We start from the raw sequence: 16571 nt of genomic DNA, 5'->3' as shown, positions 1-16571 counted from the left end.
ATATGTAGGCTGCTAGAGGTTGCCTCAGTGAGAATAATCTTGTGTTACCTTCAGCATGCCTTCTTTTTACCCATAATCAAAGGTAACCTGCAACCCGATTATTTAAAGCCTCAAGATCACAATGGAAAACAGTGTGAATGTATGGTCCTTAAAGTTCCAGGTCAGGGTAAACAACACTCTACAAGGTGGTTTTTCGTTTAGTTTTCCAGATTACGTCCACTAGATGGCAACAAATCTCTGTGGCCGCTGTACATCTTGTTTGTCTGGCTGGCTTGACGTCTTGCTGCCCGGTAGCTGGAGGATTCGGTTCAGGACAGTCCAGGGATCGGCCCCTGAGGAGCTACAGTTCACATACTTCTTTCCATTCTGTTCAGAGAAAGCCAATGCAAGGAGCGAACTCGAAAGGCTCACTGCCAGATAGGGCCAACATTGAAAGATATGCTGCCGGTTTTAATTGTCATGGGTCTTTATTGTTCCAGGGCTGGTTCTGCTGTCCACCATCCAGTGATCCCATCCTGATATTCACTGAGTTCAGTATGGCACTGGGCAGTAACATGGCCAACAGGGCCTCTCTAAATAGCTCTGGGCAGTAATAGAGAGCCTAAGTCCTTGCAAAATTATCTTTAAATTTTAAATAATGATGTGTAATTCATTGTACATTTCAAGGGGTATAAGGGGTACAATGGGTACATTTTCGGGCTAACAAAATTATTTTATCTTTCACCGTTGACTTCTGATGTCCTCTGTATTGATTCACGAATATGGGCAGGAACTTGCCCCATAAAGTTAGCTGTGATGCAATCCTGCCTGGCAAATAATATTTCAAACTTAAAATGGACTTGCCTATAGAGTGGCATTTGTTCTTGGCTCAACCATGTATGACCCTCGCACTATATTCTACAAGCCTTTTCTTCAACACGATTGCAACAAACTTTGTCTTATTTTTCTAACATTTAGGGTCAATTAGGCTTACTCCATATATGTCTTGGCTTGGAGGTCTTTAAAAATCAATTTTGCTTCCTCACAAATCCGTATTTGTAATTCACAGGAAATAGCAGCCTCACCTCTCTTCCTGTCAAGAGAGAGAAGCCGTGTTTACACTAAACTTGACACCCAAAGCCTCAACAGACATTTTCATTGGACAGTGCCAAGGGTCCTGAGCTGGTTCCATGCTCTCAATTGTACTTGGCAATACCCCACCACACTGACCCAATGCATCAAGGCATGAAATCCATCATAATACCAGTATGGTATAGCTCAACTGGTAGCTTTAGGACTTGATTCGAGATTCATGGTTGGTTTAGGAAACAGGGTTCCAGGGGGCAATGTGCATGATATAGTCTAATGAGATGGGCTGGCGGAGGGGGGTCATAATACTGGGATTTGTGACTTGTTGAACTCTGAAACATGTGATGTGTCATAACATGAAGGAGCCCATCATAATGGTCGCTGTTTAGTCCGAGCCCCATGCAGGTTTCTGACTACCTGAACCTCCACATTGACCTGTCACTTGACACCATGTGTTCAAACCCTTCAGGACAGGGGTCTAAGCCCACCACAGTGAAGTCAAACAATAGTGGGGGATCCCCTGCGCTGAGACAGCCCTCAGCGATCATTCAATTATGAATATAGCAGCCGCCTCAAAGTGGAAGCCTTGCGATACGATTTGTCGCAGGTCCGGAGATCAGACCTCCTCACATAGCCTTCTTTTGGAGACGAAAATGGAATAAAGTTGATGAGAAGTGTGAGTAATGTTTAAGAGTGTCAAGCCTCATCCTTTAAAGGGGTAGTTCGGAATTGTGGACATATGGCCTGATTCCCAAGTTAGCCTTATTTCTAACATTATTCTATCAGCACAGACATTTTCATCTATAGTTTGGTGTTATAATTGTTTTACCTCAGGTGTACTGTGGAGTGGGTAAGACTGTTTTATTAGCAGGCTAGTATTGCCCGTTGCCGTGCGCTAGCCTAGCACGAGCATACTCTGCAACTAGAAGGACTGAATGAAATGTGTTGAAAACTGACTCCAATGATAAAGAACACCAAGGCTAACTTGGGAATCAGGCCCTATGTCCAAAATTCCGAACCACCCCTTTCTCCTTAACTTTGGGAGGGTGGGGGGGATGGAATTTCACAATAACACTTTGGAGACATGAAAATGGTAACGGCCGGTTGGAACGACAGGAAGTAGAACACAAAAGTTGTCTTCACTAAAAAGGGTCGGTAGACAGGTTATCAGTTCGATGATCAGGCACAACAAATCGGCAGGGAGAGGGCAAAAGGCCCAGGTAGGAAGAACAACCAGGAATCAAAAACCACGAAGGGTAAATATCGCTAGGCATGCTGGAACGTTTGACACAGAGGAACAAAGGCGAATTGGCAAAGAGGGAGGGAAACACGCTGACGAAATACACTAGGAGGGGAAAGATGACGAGGGATAGGTGAACACAATCAAGGTGAGAGAGGACAATCACAGAGGCGGGAAACTCAAGGGCAGGGTGTGAAATATCTGAAATGAGAGGAGATGTGAGTACGACATGGTGGAACATGAAACGTTGAGAAAAAATGAATCAAACAATAAACACATGGCTGATATGCAGGGCGAGGCGTGACAGGACAAAGTGCACCAGGAATTCTTGCACTTACGCATGCGCACGTAAACACACATGCATGGAGAATGTAAGGCTTAACTATGTGTATATTTGTGCTCATGCACATTTGATGTGAATGTGTGTTTTTGTTACACGCTCATTTGAGTGAGCACTGGAGTATGTCCTCAAAACTTTATGATCATGTGAATTCCTCCAATTCCTCCACGGAAAATACCCATCAAGGAATGTCTGTCAAAGCAATGCAAACTTCTGATTAACGTATGATTGGTTTTAATTGTTGCCAAACATGCCAGCATCATTGTAAAGACAGTTAAATAGCAACACAGCAATAAAGTTAACTTGATTATCAATATCATTATTGATTGATTGATGGATTGATTTTATTTGACAATTTTGATATAAAATATGAGCATCACTCGGTGTCATACATTTAAATACATAAATAATAAGGGATGACACAATAAAGCCTGAAGGCTTATTTCCATTGTGGTCCCCTAATTATGATTACCCATAACACATCATTGACTACAGAAAAGCTGTATGATTACGTTTGTTGATTATTATTCAATTCTTAGATTCAATTTTCTTTTATTTAATAGTTTTAACCTTTAGTTTATCTGTAGTATATATATTATATACTGTATTATCTTGAGTTAAGGGCAGTAAGGGAACATTGCTGACACAGAAACGGTTGTGTCACCATAATACAAACCAAAACACCTGAATCTAGGCATGCAGCTCAAACAACAATGTTATAATCACCCACAAACATTCCATGGCCCAGTGTGTCTGGCTTCCAATACTCTCACCCACTGAAGCTGCTCTGAACAAGCTTGACTCTAAACAAGCTTTCTGCTGCTGTTCTCGCTCACCCTTCACATCTGAATGGGAAACAATCGTGCACACCTGGTCATCCCCTGAATCATGGGCCATTTTACAAAAATGTCAGGCTGTGGTGAGTGTGTGTGTGTGAATCAACCGAGATTTAATACAAAAAGGTAAAACAGCTGGGGATTTATATTGACTGAATAGCCAATTAGACGGCACAGATTGTACATTTTGTCCCGTCATGCTCAGGGTTTGTGTGTGCTTGTGTGTCTGCATGCTTGTGTGTGTGTCTGTGTGTTTGTATGCTTACTTGTGTGTGTGTGTACATGTGTGTGCTTGCGTGCATTCTTGTGTGTGTGCGTCCCTCTGTGTTTTTGCGTTCATGCATGTATGTGTGTGTGTGTGAGTGATGTGAGAAAGTGAATGACGGATGTTAAAAAGTAAGTAATCAATTCAAGAAAAAAGGAAATTCATTGTTGATGCTTCCTTTTTCCCCCACATGCCAAATGCCTAGAGGAGTGGACACAGCAAGAGTACGGAAAAGTAGCACACAGAGACCAAATGCCTTAAAGGCTTACATTCCTTCAGAATCTGTGTACATTTAATTGCAAAATAGCAAAATGTAAAAACGTGACATTGGATAACAGGTGTCCTTTACCTATAATTGGGTCCATTATTGCCTCTTTAGTCAACTTAACTGACTCGGATTGGTACGGCAAAATGTAACTTTGATAACCAATCATGGTGGACAACCAAGAATGTGTGCTATAGTGAATGAGCATATTTTCTCAATGTCTAAACATTCTGTCATTGTATCACTGCATGCCTCTTTAGCAGTAAGTGACCACGTATCGTCATGCCTCTGATCTATAAGACAATGGTTGTTTCTGCTGTCTACCCCAATACAGAAATGTGTAGGAAGCTCCTCTCCTCGAATGGCGGGTGGCTGTGTCATATTGTCAGGATCAGAACCACGTCTGCAAGTCAACACAGCTATCTGATTCACACACAGCTCTTCTGTCAAAGTCAGCCTTTATAGGCCTCTCTGTACATTGAGGTCAAGCCCAGAGAGCCATCTGATTCACACACATGTCAAGAAACTCTTCTCTCTAAGTCAGCCTTTAGATGCCTCTCATTGAGGTCAAATCCATCACATCATGCACTTTCAAAGAATGCCTGCTAGCCCTTCACACAGAAACTTGTCTGCAAAAACATACATACATAACCTATGGAAAGAGATGTGCTTCCTTTTTTCCCTGATAAATTTTCGGTCTTTGTAAATGTTACCCTTCACTGTGGGTTAAGGACAGATTACACATTCTCTTAGAGTCACACACACACGCGCACACAAACACACATTCACACACACACACACACACACACACACACACACACACACACGCACACACGCACGCACGCACGCACGCACGCACGCACGCACGCACGCACGCACGCACGCACGCACGCACACACACACACACACACACACACACACACGTCTGTGACATTCAGTAAGTTGGAACAATTTGTGCAGCGAGAGATCACATTACCCAGGTAAGGCCAGTGAGGAATGTGGCGTATATATATCTCATCAGGTCAGTAGCCCAGGGCTGATGAAAGGTTGACCTTTCTGATGATTAAACATGATGTAAACACACCATGATGACGGAGGCAGCATAAAAGAAAGGGAAGGAAAGATGGAAATGGTCTCAATGGTCTATGTACTTTGCAGAAGAAGAAGATAAATATATATATATATATGCCTCTTCACCCAATGCTTCTTTATAAATCAACATCCATATATCAGTGTCTACGCTATACCTATACCCATCGTCATTAGCCAAGATAGACCCATGGAAACTAAAGTGCTATATGTGTAGGCTCTATGTTGTATGGGCCAGTGTGAAGACTTTATGCAATGTGTACCTTCTCTTACCTAAATACATCATATCAACAGTGGGGCCAACGGTGGGTTTAGAAGTAGCGCACAGCGCAGCAGTGCTTATACAGCCGCACTGAAAGTAAGCTTAGTCCCCCTTGCGCCATGTCTTAAGAAGGCTCTTGGAGGAGACTCCCCCTGCTTACAGTAGGAAACCCTATGCACTGCAATGCATATCTTGAGGCCCAGCTTATTTGACTTCCTGTTAAGTTTGCTCGGCTCCCATCCGCCCTATCCTCCTCAAAAATGCCACAGTGGCTCACAGAATCACGCTGCAGGCCAACGATTGCACAGCCAGCTCATCCAAAAGGAGTCACTTCAAATATGACAGATGTATACGGCAGATTATAACGTATGGTTGACGTTTACACCAAGGGGTGGCATAGTTCCGTTTTCTTTGTTTGTGTGTGTGTGTGTGTGTGTGTGTGTGTGTGTGTGTGTGTGTGTGTGTGTGTGTGTGTGTGTGTGTGTGTGTGTGTGTGTGTGTGTGTGTGTGTGAGTGTTTGTGAACGCATATGTGTGTCTTTGTGAATGTGAGTGTGTGTTTGTGTGTATGTGTGTGTGTTTGTGTACTTTGGCATGAGAGTGTGTGTTCTTTTGATGTGATGGAATCTCAAAACGTTGTTCTTTGAAACGATGCATCTTGTGTTGTTTCTGCCTTTTCTGTCATAAAAAAAATAAAAAATATGACCCCTCCCATGTCGCTTCTACTCTCATATCCTCTCTTCTCCCCTCGTTCTCTCCTCACTCACAGAACATCATGTTCATGGGAAGTCTAGCCAACATACGGTCCATGTCGTCTCTCTCTGTCCATGGCCCCATCGACTAACTAACGGGAAGGCATAATAGGTCATTCGCTTTCTAATAATAGAAGGGATGATCAAAATAGAAAAGTAAGATGTAAGATGTTGTTACTATTCTATATACCATTATTTTATTTTTGTCATGCAGGTTTGGTTGCTGATACCAATGACACTTGATGGATATATTATACATATGCAATCAAAACAAACTGCGTGAATGCATGTCATTATTTATATTATTTTCTATTACTTTAAATGTAATACAAGAGTTTTGCAATCTGAATAAGATTCCATATTTCTATTTGAGATGGAAGGCTTGGCTCACTACGTCCCAGAAGGCATTTGGTCAAGGACCCTTCCGTCCCTCCATGTGATAAAGGCTTAGTTCAGCAGACTCAGCCACAGGTGATGTGAGGGCCCCTAGCCGTCCTCCATACTTTTTCAGCAGAGCATTGGTTGTACCGAATTGAAGGATGCACTCTCCTGTGGCAATGAGGCATCAGGGGAGCAAGGGTTTGGTTTCCTTCCTGTGCCTACAGAGACCTCGGGGTGCTCCGCTCGCCCTCCCTCCCTCGCTGCTAATTTGTTTCCATAGCAGGAAGGAGGAGGAAAGAGCTTTCTCAAAAACAAAATGTGATTGAAGTGAAATGAACGTGTCAAGGTGAGAGGTGTACAGGGTTCGCTCTGGGGCTGGGGGGGGGGGGGGGGGGGGGGGATGAGGAGGCTTGGCAGCTTGGACCCAGGGGATTGGCCTGTGCAGAATGGAAAGATATTAAACAAAAGGTTATGTTGGAGGAAAGAGGAGGGAGTGGACATGTATGTGGCGGTTCTGACGACTCCAAGGAGGGGTTTGGAGAACAAATAACAAAGTAGCACCGAAACACAAAAGATGACCAAACGAATATCACACTTTCGTCTCAAATGATCAAAACCTATAGTTAGAGTTAGATGTTGTGGTGTGGGAAGGTTGACCCTCCCACAGGGCGAAGTGGTCGTGGGTTTGTGTGGTGGTATGGGTGGGTGGGTGGGTGGGTGTGTAGTGTGGGTGTGTGTGGTGGGTGGGTGTGTAGTGTGGGTGTGTGTGGTGGATGGGTGTGTAGTGTGGATGGGTGTGTGTGTGTGTGTGTGTGTGGTGGGTGGGGTGGGTTGGGGGTGTAGTGCCCTGTAGTATAAGATGTGTGCCTGTGTGAAAGCCCGAGCAGAGAGGGGCTCCCCACACAATGCCTCTCTCTGTCTGCCCTGCCCAGCCAACTTTCGTATCTTGACCCTCCCTTCACATACCTCCCATTACCACCAGCCCACCAGATCAGTTCCCGGGCACCTGGGCCAGGCTTGTCTTCCAGAGCCCCAAACACTCTTCAAATGATTCAGCAACACTTCACAATAACGGTACATAAGATAACCATAAATTAACATCAGGTATTGCAGTAATAAGCATTATTACATAGTATTAGTATAAGGGGTTAGGGTAAGTGGGTAAGGGTTAGGGTTAACCTACACCCCATTAAATAATGTGTAATTAGTACATTAGCTAACATAAACACCATGAGTAAACATGAACCCCATTTGTAAATGATTACAAGACCATTATTTAACTGTATTTTATCTCTTACTTAATGTTTACTGCATAAACTGATGTTACTGAAAGGTTCATTAAAGTCACGACAATGTTTCTATGCGAAGCCCTTTAGGTGCTCTATAAATAAAGTGGCCTTGAATAAAGTAGCCCTATCTTAAAGCGATACTTCTTCAGCCTATAGTCTGGAGGCCAACCGAGCGAGTGCCAGTGTTTTTTCCTTTACTTCCCCGCAGTGCACTTGCACATGCACGTGTCACGTGCAGAAGGCGTTGCGGGCCGACCCCAGTGTCTGTGTCGTGCAATGGGAAGGGTGGGGGTTAGGGAGGGGGCTGGGCTTGCGGCGGCGGCGGCGGCGGTGGCGGTGGTGCAGCAGGTGGGGGGGTTGGTGGGTAGGGGCTATCGGTGTCCGTCGCAAATGGCAGTCAGCCGTGTCCCGTCGGGAGGACTGCGACAGCGGGGCCTCTGTGGGTGTCATTATGTAACCTGTAATAGGGGCTGCCGGCGGGTTTTAGATTCTGCCTCACAACAGAAAGACTCCTGTACCCGTGGCTCTGAAGGAATGCTCCCTTTTTTCCTGCTAGCATGCCTGTCCCCCCCCCCCCCCCCCCCCCCCCCGTCCTCCTCCCCATCTGATGCAGCCTGGCTGCGTTATGACTGATCACACGCGTTGCACGCGCACCACTGACATCCTCCTGTCCCCCCCATCTTCAAAACCCTGTTCAGTTCCCCGAGTCGGTCACAGCTACTCTTCATGTGGTCCACGTGCTATAACTGGGACCATACAAGCATACTTTGAATACAAGCCAAAGCGGAGAACACACAAACACACACACAAGAGCAACTCTGTAAACCTGTCCAGTTGTGGAACCCGACTCAAATCCACTTGGCACCGCAATGCCAAGAAAGCTAGTGTCTTTCCAATGTCTGGTCGTGGTTGATTTGCGGAGCACTTAAGCACCTTTCACACATGCAATGCAACCCTGAACTTATGTAGACTTCACCCGAAGCAGCTGTTGGACTAGACATTTAACAGATTTTCCCCTGCCACCTCCCTAGTACATCGCTGTTTAACATCCGATGGAGCCAATGTGTGAATTGTCAGGGAAACTCTCCGACTAGATCCGGTTATACATACTACAGTACAGCACGTGGCGGTAAATAAATATAATACAAATTGAGGGCTAGCGTTGATGACATTTCTATCATGCACCAAGCACAAAATAGGAAAAATATAATGTTCCATAAACGCAAGAAAGACCTGAACCTGAACCAAACAGAGTTTTTCCAGTATGTGAGGAACGCGTCTGAAACGGACATTCTCCTGAAACGTGTCAAAGAGCAACCCCAGGAGGACAATGTGTGGACCTGATTCTCTGGTCATTGTCAGATGTTCGTAAGGGAAAAACAGCTGCAGACAGAGTAAGTGTCTCCTCGCTCAACTACTTCCTGTCCCCCCAACCAACCTGATTCCCCCAGCAGGTGCTGAAGGACCTTGGGTTGGACGGACACACGCTGACTGACACACTGACGTTTGGGAGCTGTGGAGGTCTCTAACAGTCTTCTTCTTCTACTTTATCGAATATTGCCCCCTTCCTTCTGCCCTATGGCAGAGAACGGCTGGGGTGGCAAGGTTGTGTCAGCCTGTGTGGATGGGAATGTCCTTGGCATGTGGATGTAGGTGCAGTCCATGTATATGCAAGAGTGTGCAAGGGAAAATAAATGATTGCGATTCGAAATTGTAGAAAAGCACAGTCCAATCAATATGGCCTTATGGAGTGAATGTAGTCCATGATCATACAACCTTGACTGTTTGTAGGCTCCTCATCCAAAAGGGCAATTCTGCCATCCAGTGCAGTATAATGCACAATGTTGTGGTGTGTGTTTGTTTGAATGTGTGTTTGTGTGTGTCTGTGTGTGTGTGTGGTTAAGATTGTGGAAGCCTTCAAGAATAAAACTCACACCAGGGTGCAGGCAGTGAGGCCGCCACAACAGCGGCATAAGAGACAACCCTGGACTCAGCTATTATTCACCTTCTCTCCCCCTAATCCTCTTCCGTCTCACGTTTCATTCACACCGTCATAACAGTAGGCTTGCTCAAATATTTGTGTGTGTGCACACGCGTGCGTGTGTGTGTGTATGTGTGTGTGTTAGCGCATGCACGCCACATCTGCACTGATCTCCCTCCGCGACGCTCCTGTAAACAGAGCCGGCTGGGTCGGTACGGGAGCCGGCGAGGTGGAAGTAGAGCAAAGAAAACAGAGCGGCCAGGCTAGCCAAACAGCCCTCACGCCTGTGCACGATGAAACGAAGAGCCCCCCGGAGAACAGGAATGACCTGTGATGGAGTCCCGTAGCTTAGCGAGTCTGAGCTACAGGAGCTACAAGTAAAACAGGAGCTTTGATCACATACATCAAAACATTCATCCGTTCATCAGTGTAATATAGCGATGGCCAGGTGTAGATATTAGCTTGCATTGGTGCTAGTGATTTTAGCTTGTAATGCTCAAAGTAAGGGGTATTAGCTCGTATTTTGGTTCACATTGTAGAACGACCCAAAAAAGGTATGAATCATGTTGAAAAAAACGGTGCAGAGCGTACAGAGAGTCAATGTAGCGGGGCTGTATTTTAAATATTGGTTGCGCATCTAAATTCCCGCAGAAACTCAAAAAATATTATTCTGCTCATGTCCCGACATGGCGTGTACTTCCAGATTTAAGTGCTATATCTTATTACTTCACTTTCTTATGTCCTTTTAGTTTTGTGAATAGTGTTTTGTGTAATTTATATTGAAAACAAATCTGGCATGTGTACAGAGTTGGATATAGTATCTTGGTCTCGTTTGGTTTCATTATTGATATTGATTGTTGATATCATTGTTCAGGTTATGTAACCACACACAGCGCACACACACACACACACACACACACACACACACACACACACACACACACACACACACACACACACACACACACACACACACACACACACACACACACACACACACACACACACACACATCGTCCACAAACACAGACACACAGCTGTTGGCAGTGGTTCTTTGCTGGATTTCTCCAGATTCCTCTGGTCTGCTGGTTCAAAGGCACCAGTAGACCAGTTGGGTGTGTGTGTGTGTGTAAATGTGCATGTGTGAGTGTTTGTGTGCGGGAGTGGTTGAGGTGTGTGTGTATAGGTGTGTGAGTGTATATGTATGTGTATGCATGGTGAGTGAGTGAGGTGTGTGAATAGGTGTGTGAGTGTATTGTGGCAACCCGCTCCTCGAATGAGCCCGGTTCCACGGATAAACGACGCTTGGCAGTGAGGGTTAAAGCCGATCACGGCATTTATTGCAGACAGCTTAAATCCTATAATGCAGTCGCGGTCTCTAGGGCCTCCGTGGGCCTCTAGCTGCTCGCGGACCCGAGCGCTTCCTCCTTCCTCCCGTCTCTGGTCTGCCCAAATGTCAGTCCTCTTATAGTGGCTCGTCGGCTTTCGGCCAGGTGTCCCCCAGTCAAGCTGATTGGGGTTCGGTCGGTGCTCTCCGTCGCCGGCTGGTGGGTGACGGTGGTAACTGCCATCCAGGACCAACCCTCGGGCTGGTCCGGGCCGAGGTTTACGGGGCGGGATGCCACAGTATATGTATGTGTATGCATGGTGAGTGAGTGAGGTGTGTGTATAAGGTGTGTGTATAGGTGTGTGTGTGTGTGTGTGCGCGCGTGTGTGTGTGTGTGTGTGTGCGTGTGTGTGTGTGTGTGTGTGCGTGTGTGTGTGTGTGTATGTGTGTGTGTGTGGCAATGACTGAGTGAGTTGTGTGTGTCTGTGTGTCTGATTATGCCTTGGCCCCTCGACAGTTGGTAAACAGGAGAGGCTATATGAACCGCAGCAGACACTGCGCTGACCCAGATCTGAACACAGGGAGCCTCACACGCCTACGGCCTACAGTACAGTATCTAATTCATAAGTGGTTCACGCAGTTCACAGGAAAACACGAACGTTAAGAAGTGGTTTGGCGCCATGAAATTTACCTCGGTGAGATCATGTGTTCTGATCCAAACCAAACAGACAGGAGCCTCTGCCAAAACGAATAATAATAATGAGACATGCAAATCACCCATTCACCGTATCAGGCACCTGAGGTGTCTCTGAATGATGGGCGTGCTGTGGACGTCGGGGGTTGAACCTGGCATCTTGGAGCTTGGAGTCAAGTATTTTTCTTGGATCCTTATTGACTTAAATTGTCATTTAATGCTTTAGTGCTACGAATTGCAGAAACACCTATTGCCGCCTGTGGGGGTGGCAATAGGACCCAAGGGGTCACATGAGGACACAAACCTCCACCAGAGTTTGACTTGAACACACATTCCGCTGTTCTCCTGTTGGTCCTGGTCCCCTGACAGCGGCTTCTCTCCGGCCCACCGAGGCTCACCCTCCCGGTCCAAATTGTTTTTGGAAGAGGGGAGTGTGCTGAAAGGCGGAACCCCTGCACCGATGCCTACATCCACAAGCCCCCGCTACCTCTCCTCCGTTCCAACGCGACCACACCCCACGCAGGGCGCCCTCGATACCGTTGAGCCGCGCTTGTGCCTGGTCCGTGTTCCGCGGTCGGGTCAGTGACCTCGGGTCTCGTCCTAAGCTGCTTCATGGTCCCTGTTGCGATTGGCTCGACCCCCAGCCTCCCCCAGAACACGCCCGACCCGACCGCCGAGTGGTGTAGAAAACGCCGGCGCACATGAAGCGAGCCGAATCAAAGACCTGATTCTCCTGCATCGCCTCTGCCTGTGAGATGAGGCTGTGTGGACGGGCTGCACTCTAAGGTCATTAGCAAACAGGAGCTTTTATTTTTTTTACCATTGGAAAATGCTGAGCTCTCCCTCCTTTAATGTTTTTTCTTTAATGTAGGATTCAAATTCTGGCTTTTTGGGCTTCAAAGCAGCAGGGTCAATATAGGTATTCACCATTTAGTGTTGTCCAGAAAGACGTTGAGCAAACTTCCGGCTGGATATGAAAGCAGCCATGTATTAAGATTACTTTACTCTGAGTGATTTCTATGAATATGGAAAATCAGTTCTTCCATTAAAGTAGCTGCCGGTGATGTGTGGTAAGGCTCAGTTTTTACCGGCTTGTGTCCATTCAATAAAAAATCGGCACCTGAAAATATATGCCACCTCCCTGCTTTTCGTGAGATTATTTGCATCAGGGATAATGTATTATCGTTGAACAACATCATTCATCCCAATCTGCCTTTCAACAAGCAGATACAGCTGGTTCCATTCATACAGCTATTATAGAGTCCTGGATTTTGATAAATGATTTCCTGGCTGATAGTCTAATGGAATCCCATAGCCGTTCTTGTCACACAGAAATATAATTTATAGGTCCCGGCTCACGATTTTTATAAAGTGTCAGATTTGATGCAAAAAACTTCACAGCTACTGTAGGATCTATTTCACATTTGCAGTAACATTTTGAGTATATAGCAAGGTCAGTGAAACACTGCTTATTTTGTATAACTTAATGCAGTTGGAAAGTGCCCTACTGTTAAATCAACTACATTGCTTTATTATTGTCCACTATGTCTAAATTATCTAGAACCAGTGGTGGGACAACACCCAAATCAATAACATATCGGTTTAACGAAATCTGTTTGTTTTTATATCACAAGGTCTGCACAAGAATTGCTTCTTTAATTTGTTTTAATTGTTCTGCAATTAGTTTGTGTCTTATACCTCAATAATATAGTAGCACAGCAGTAGCAGGCATGCTGTTGAATCACAATTGCTGTTGGAGCTCAAAGCGAATGATCTGGACCAATCCTATACAATAGTTAATGTTGAAAAAATAAGATAATCCACCAACCAGTAAACCAATGGCAGGAAAAAAAAAGGAAAAAACATTTGCTTTCAAAAATGATGGATTAAGTATTAACTAAGGGCTTGCTAGATAATATATATTTCCAGCGAGGGGATATTCTACAAAAAATAACGTAAGGCATTGAGCGATTTCTATATAATAAGTTATATAATGTGAGCTTCTCAGGTTTCTTCAAGCTTTGATTGACTGCATTGCTGTTTTATTAAGAATTACAAAACAATCTTGCCAGTGTCACTGTCAAGAAAACTTTATTGAAATCTCAATGGTGGTGTCCTTACTCCAAAAAGAATAATGGACTTTTTGTGGGGAAGTTATGTGTCCAAGTTGTTTGAATGTAAAGGTCAAATATCAGCACATGGCCTTACACACACACACACACACACACACACACACACACACACACACACACACACACACACACACACACACACACACACACACACACACACACACACACACACACACACACACACACACACACACACACACACATACGCACACAACCCAATCGCCTACTTTGTCTGAGATTCCTCAATATCCTCCATCATTATTTCTGTTTTGTTTTTTTGCTAATTCTGAGTGATTTCCTATCTATTTCACATTTGCAGAAACATTAGAGTATATAGCAAGGTCAATTGAAAGACTGCTTATTTTGTCTAACTTCATGCAGTTGGAAAGTGCCCGAGTTTTAATTAAACTACAATGCTTTATTATTTACTACTATGTGTATATTATAAAAAGAAAAAAAATATATATATATATGTATTTCCTATAATGAAATCTGTGTGTTTTCATCGAAGGTCTGATTGTTTCTTTAGTTAGATTTGATTGTTTTGGGATTGGTTTGTGTCTTAATTAAAACACAATTATATAGTAGCACAGCAGTAGCAGGGATGCTGTTGATCTCAATGGCTGTTGGAGCTCAAAGCGCATGCTCTCAACTAATCCTATTCAATAGTTTATGTTGAAAAAAATAAGAAAACCCAACAGCCAGCAAATCAATGGCAACTAAATCTTCCTATAGGAAGAAAACTAGGCGAAACATTTGCAAAAGTGATGGATTATGTATCAGGGTTGGTTGCTGGCTGGATAATATATATTTCCAGTGAGGGGATATTCTACAAAATTGTACATAAGGCATTGGGGAGATTTTTTATAAGCTATAAGATGTGAGCTTCTCAGGTTTCTTCATGGTTCTGATTGACTGCTCTGCTGTTTTAATAAGAAATACAATGCTATCTTGACAGTGTCACTGTCAAAAAAAAGAAAAAAAAACTATATTGCATCTCAATGGTGGTGTCCTTACCTAAGAAAGAAGAATGGACTTTTTGTGGGGAATTATTTATCACAATGGTTTGTCTGTGAAGTCAAATATCAGCACATGGACTCGTGTGAATGCATGTATGCACACAGCACCCACCCACACACACACACACACACACACACACACACACACACACACACACACACACACACACACACACACACACACACACACACACACACACACACACACCACACACACACACACACACACACACACACACACACACATAGACAGAAAGACAGACACACACACACACACACACGCACACAACCCAATCACCTACTATGTCCGAAATTCCTCCATGTCCTCCATCATTATTATTTATATTTTTCTTCTAACTCTGTAGTGATTTCAAGGTCTTTACTCAGAGCTCAATCAAATGGACAGAAAGCGGGCCCTGAGATCAAATAACATCGAACGAGAATATGTGATGATCAGGGTAAGTAACCTCAGCCACGGACTTGCCATCCAGAACCGAGAGCTGTTGTCTGTGATCCAAACTGTTGTCTGGCGTTGAATCGCCTGTTTGGTAGAAATGATTAAGATCTACATAGACAGCCGCGCTCCCTTTGTGTTTCCCTTCATCGCTTTACTGGCAAGACGAGTGAAAACCAATGGGAAATGCCTATTGGATTTTGTTTGGCACACGCAGGCATACAAGCAGATGCAAAGGGGGGTGGGGGGGGGGGGGGGGTGTTGTGTGGAGAAGGCTCAGCCGTTTTGATTGATGGAAATAATCTTGGTGGTTGTAATATAATTGCGGCGGAATAAACGTTGACAGGCACACCCATTGTTAGTGCAATTACAGATTTCCGTGTAAATGTTAAAATAGACACACTTGCAAAAAAAAGAAACCACTCCATGAACGGCCAATGGTCTCCCTCGGGAAATCACTCGAGGGATTTCTGGACTGGTGCCGAGAGATAAAAATGCTTTTCCACGGAAGCAGACCTCCCTCCGCACACACTCTGTGGCTTTTGGCGGCTCTGATAGGTATGTTTGCTCAACTGGTGAGTCTGCAGTCTATGTCGGGAGCAGTGAAGGCCCTCTCTCTTCCCCTTAATGCTCAGCCCTTGATTGAGAGAGGAAGGGAGAGCGAGAGAAAGTGATGGAGGGAGAGAGAGAGAGAGAGACATAGAGAGAGAGAGAGAGAGAGAGAGAGAGAGAGAGAGAGAGAGAGAGAGAGAGAGAGAGAGAGAGAGAGAGAGAGAGAGAGAGAGAGAGAGAGAGAGAGAGAGAGAGAGAGAGAGAAGGATGGAGAGCCTAGAGATTGGAGGGAAGGGAAGGGGAAAGGAGACAGAGCTTCGATAGAGAACAGAGGGTGGTGTCAGACAGAATGACAAACGGACAGATGGACAGTGTTAGAAGATAGGGCCAGGGCCAGAGAGAGCAACAAGCAGGGCCACAGTGTCCAACCTCTCCATGCTATCAACCAAGATACTTTAACACAGAGCCTGGGAGAGAGACAGAGAGAGAGAGAAGAGAGAGGAGAGAGAGAGAGAGAGAGAGAGAGAGAGAGAGAGAGAGAGAGAGAGAGAGAGACAGAGAGAGAGAGAGAGAGAGGGAGGGAGGGAGAGAGAGAGAGAGAGAGAGAGAGAGAGAGAGAGAGAGAG

The sequence above is a fragment of the Gadus macrocephalus genome, chromosome 21 (genome assembly GCF_031168955.1).
Source record: "Gadus macrocephalus chromosome 21, ASM3116895v1".
Classification (NCBI taxonomy): domain Eukaryota; kingdom Metazoa; phylum Chordata; class Actinopteri; order Gadiformes; family Gadidae; genus Gadus; species Gadus macrocephalus.
Note: the sequence above shows the minus strand (reverse complement) of the source record.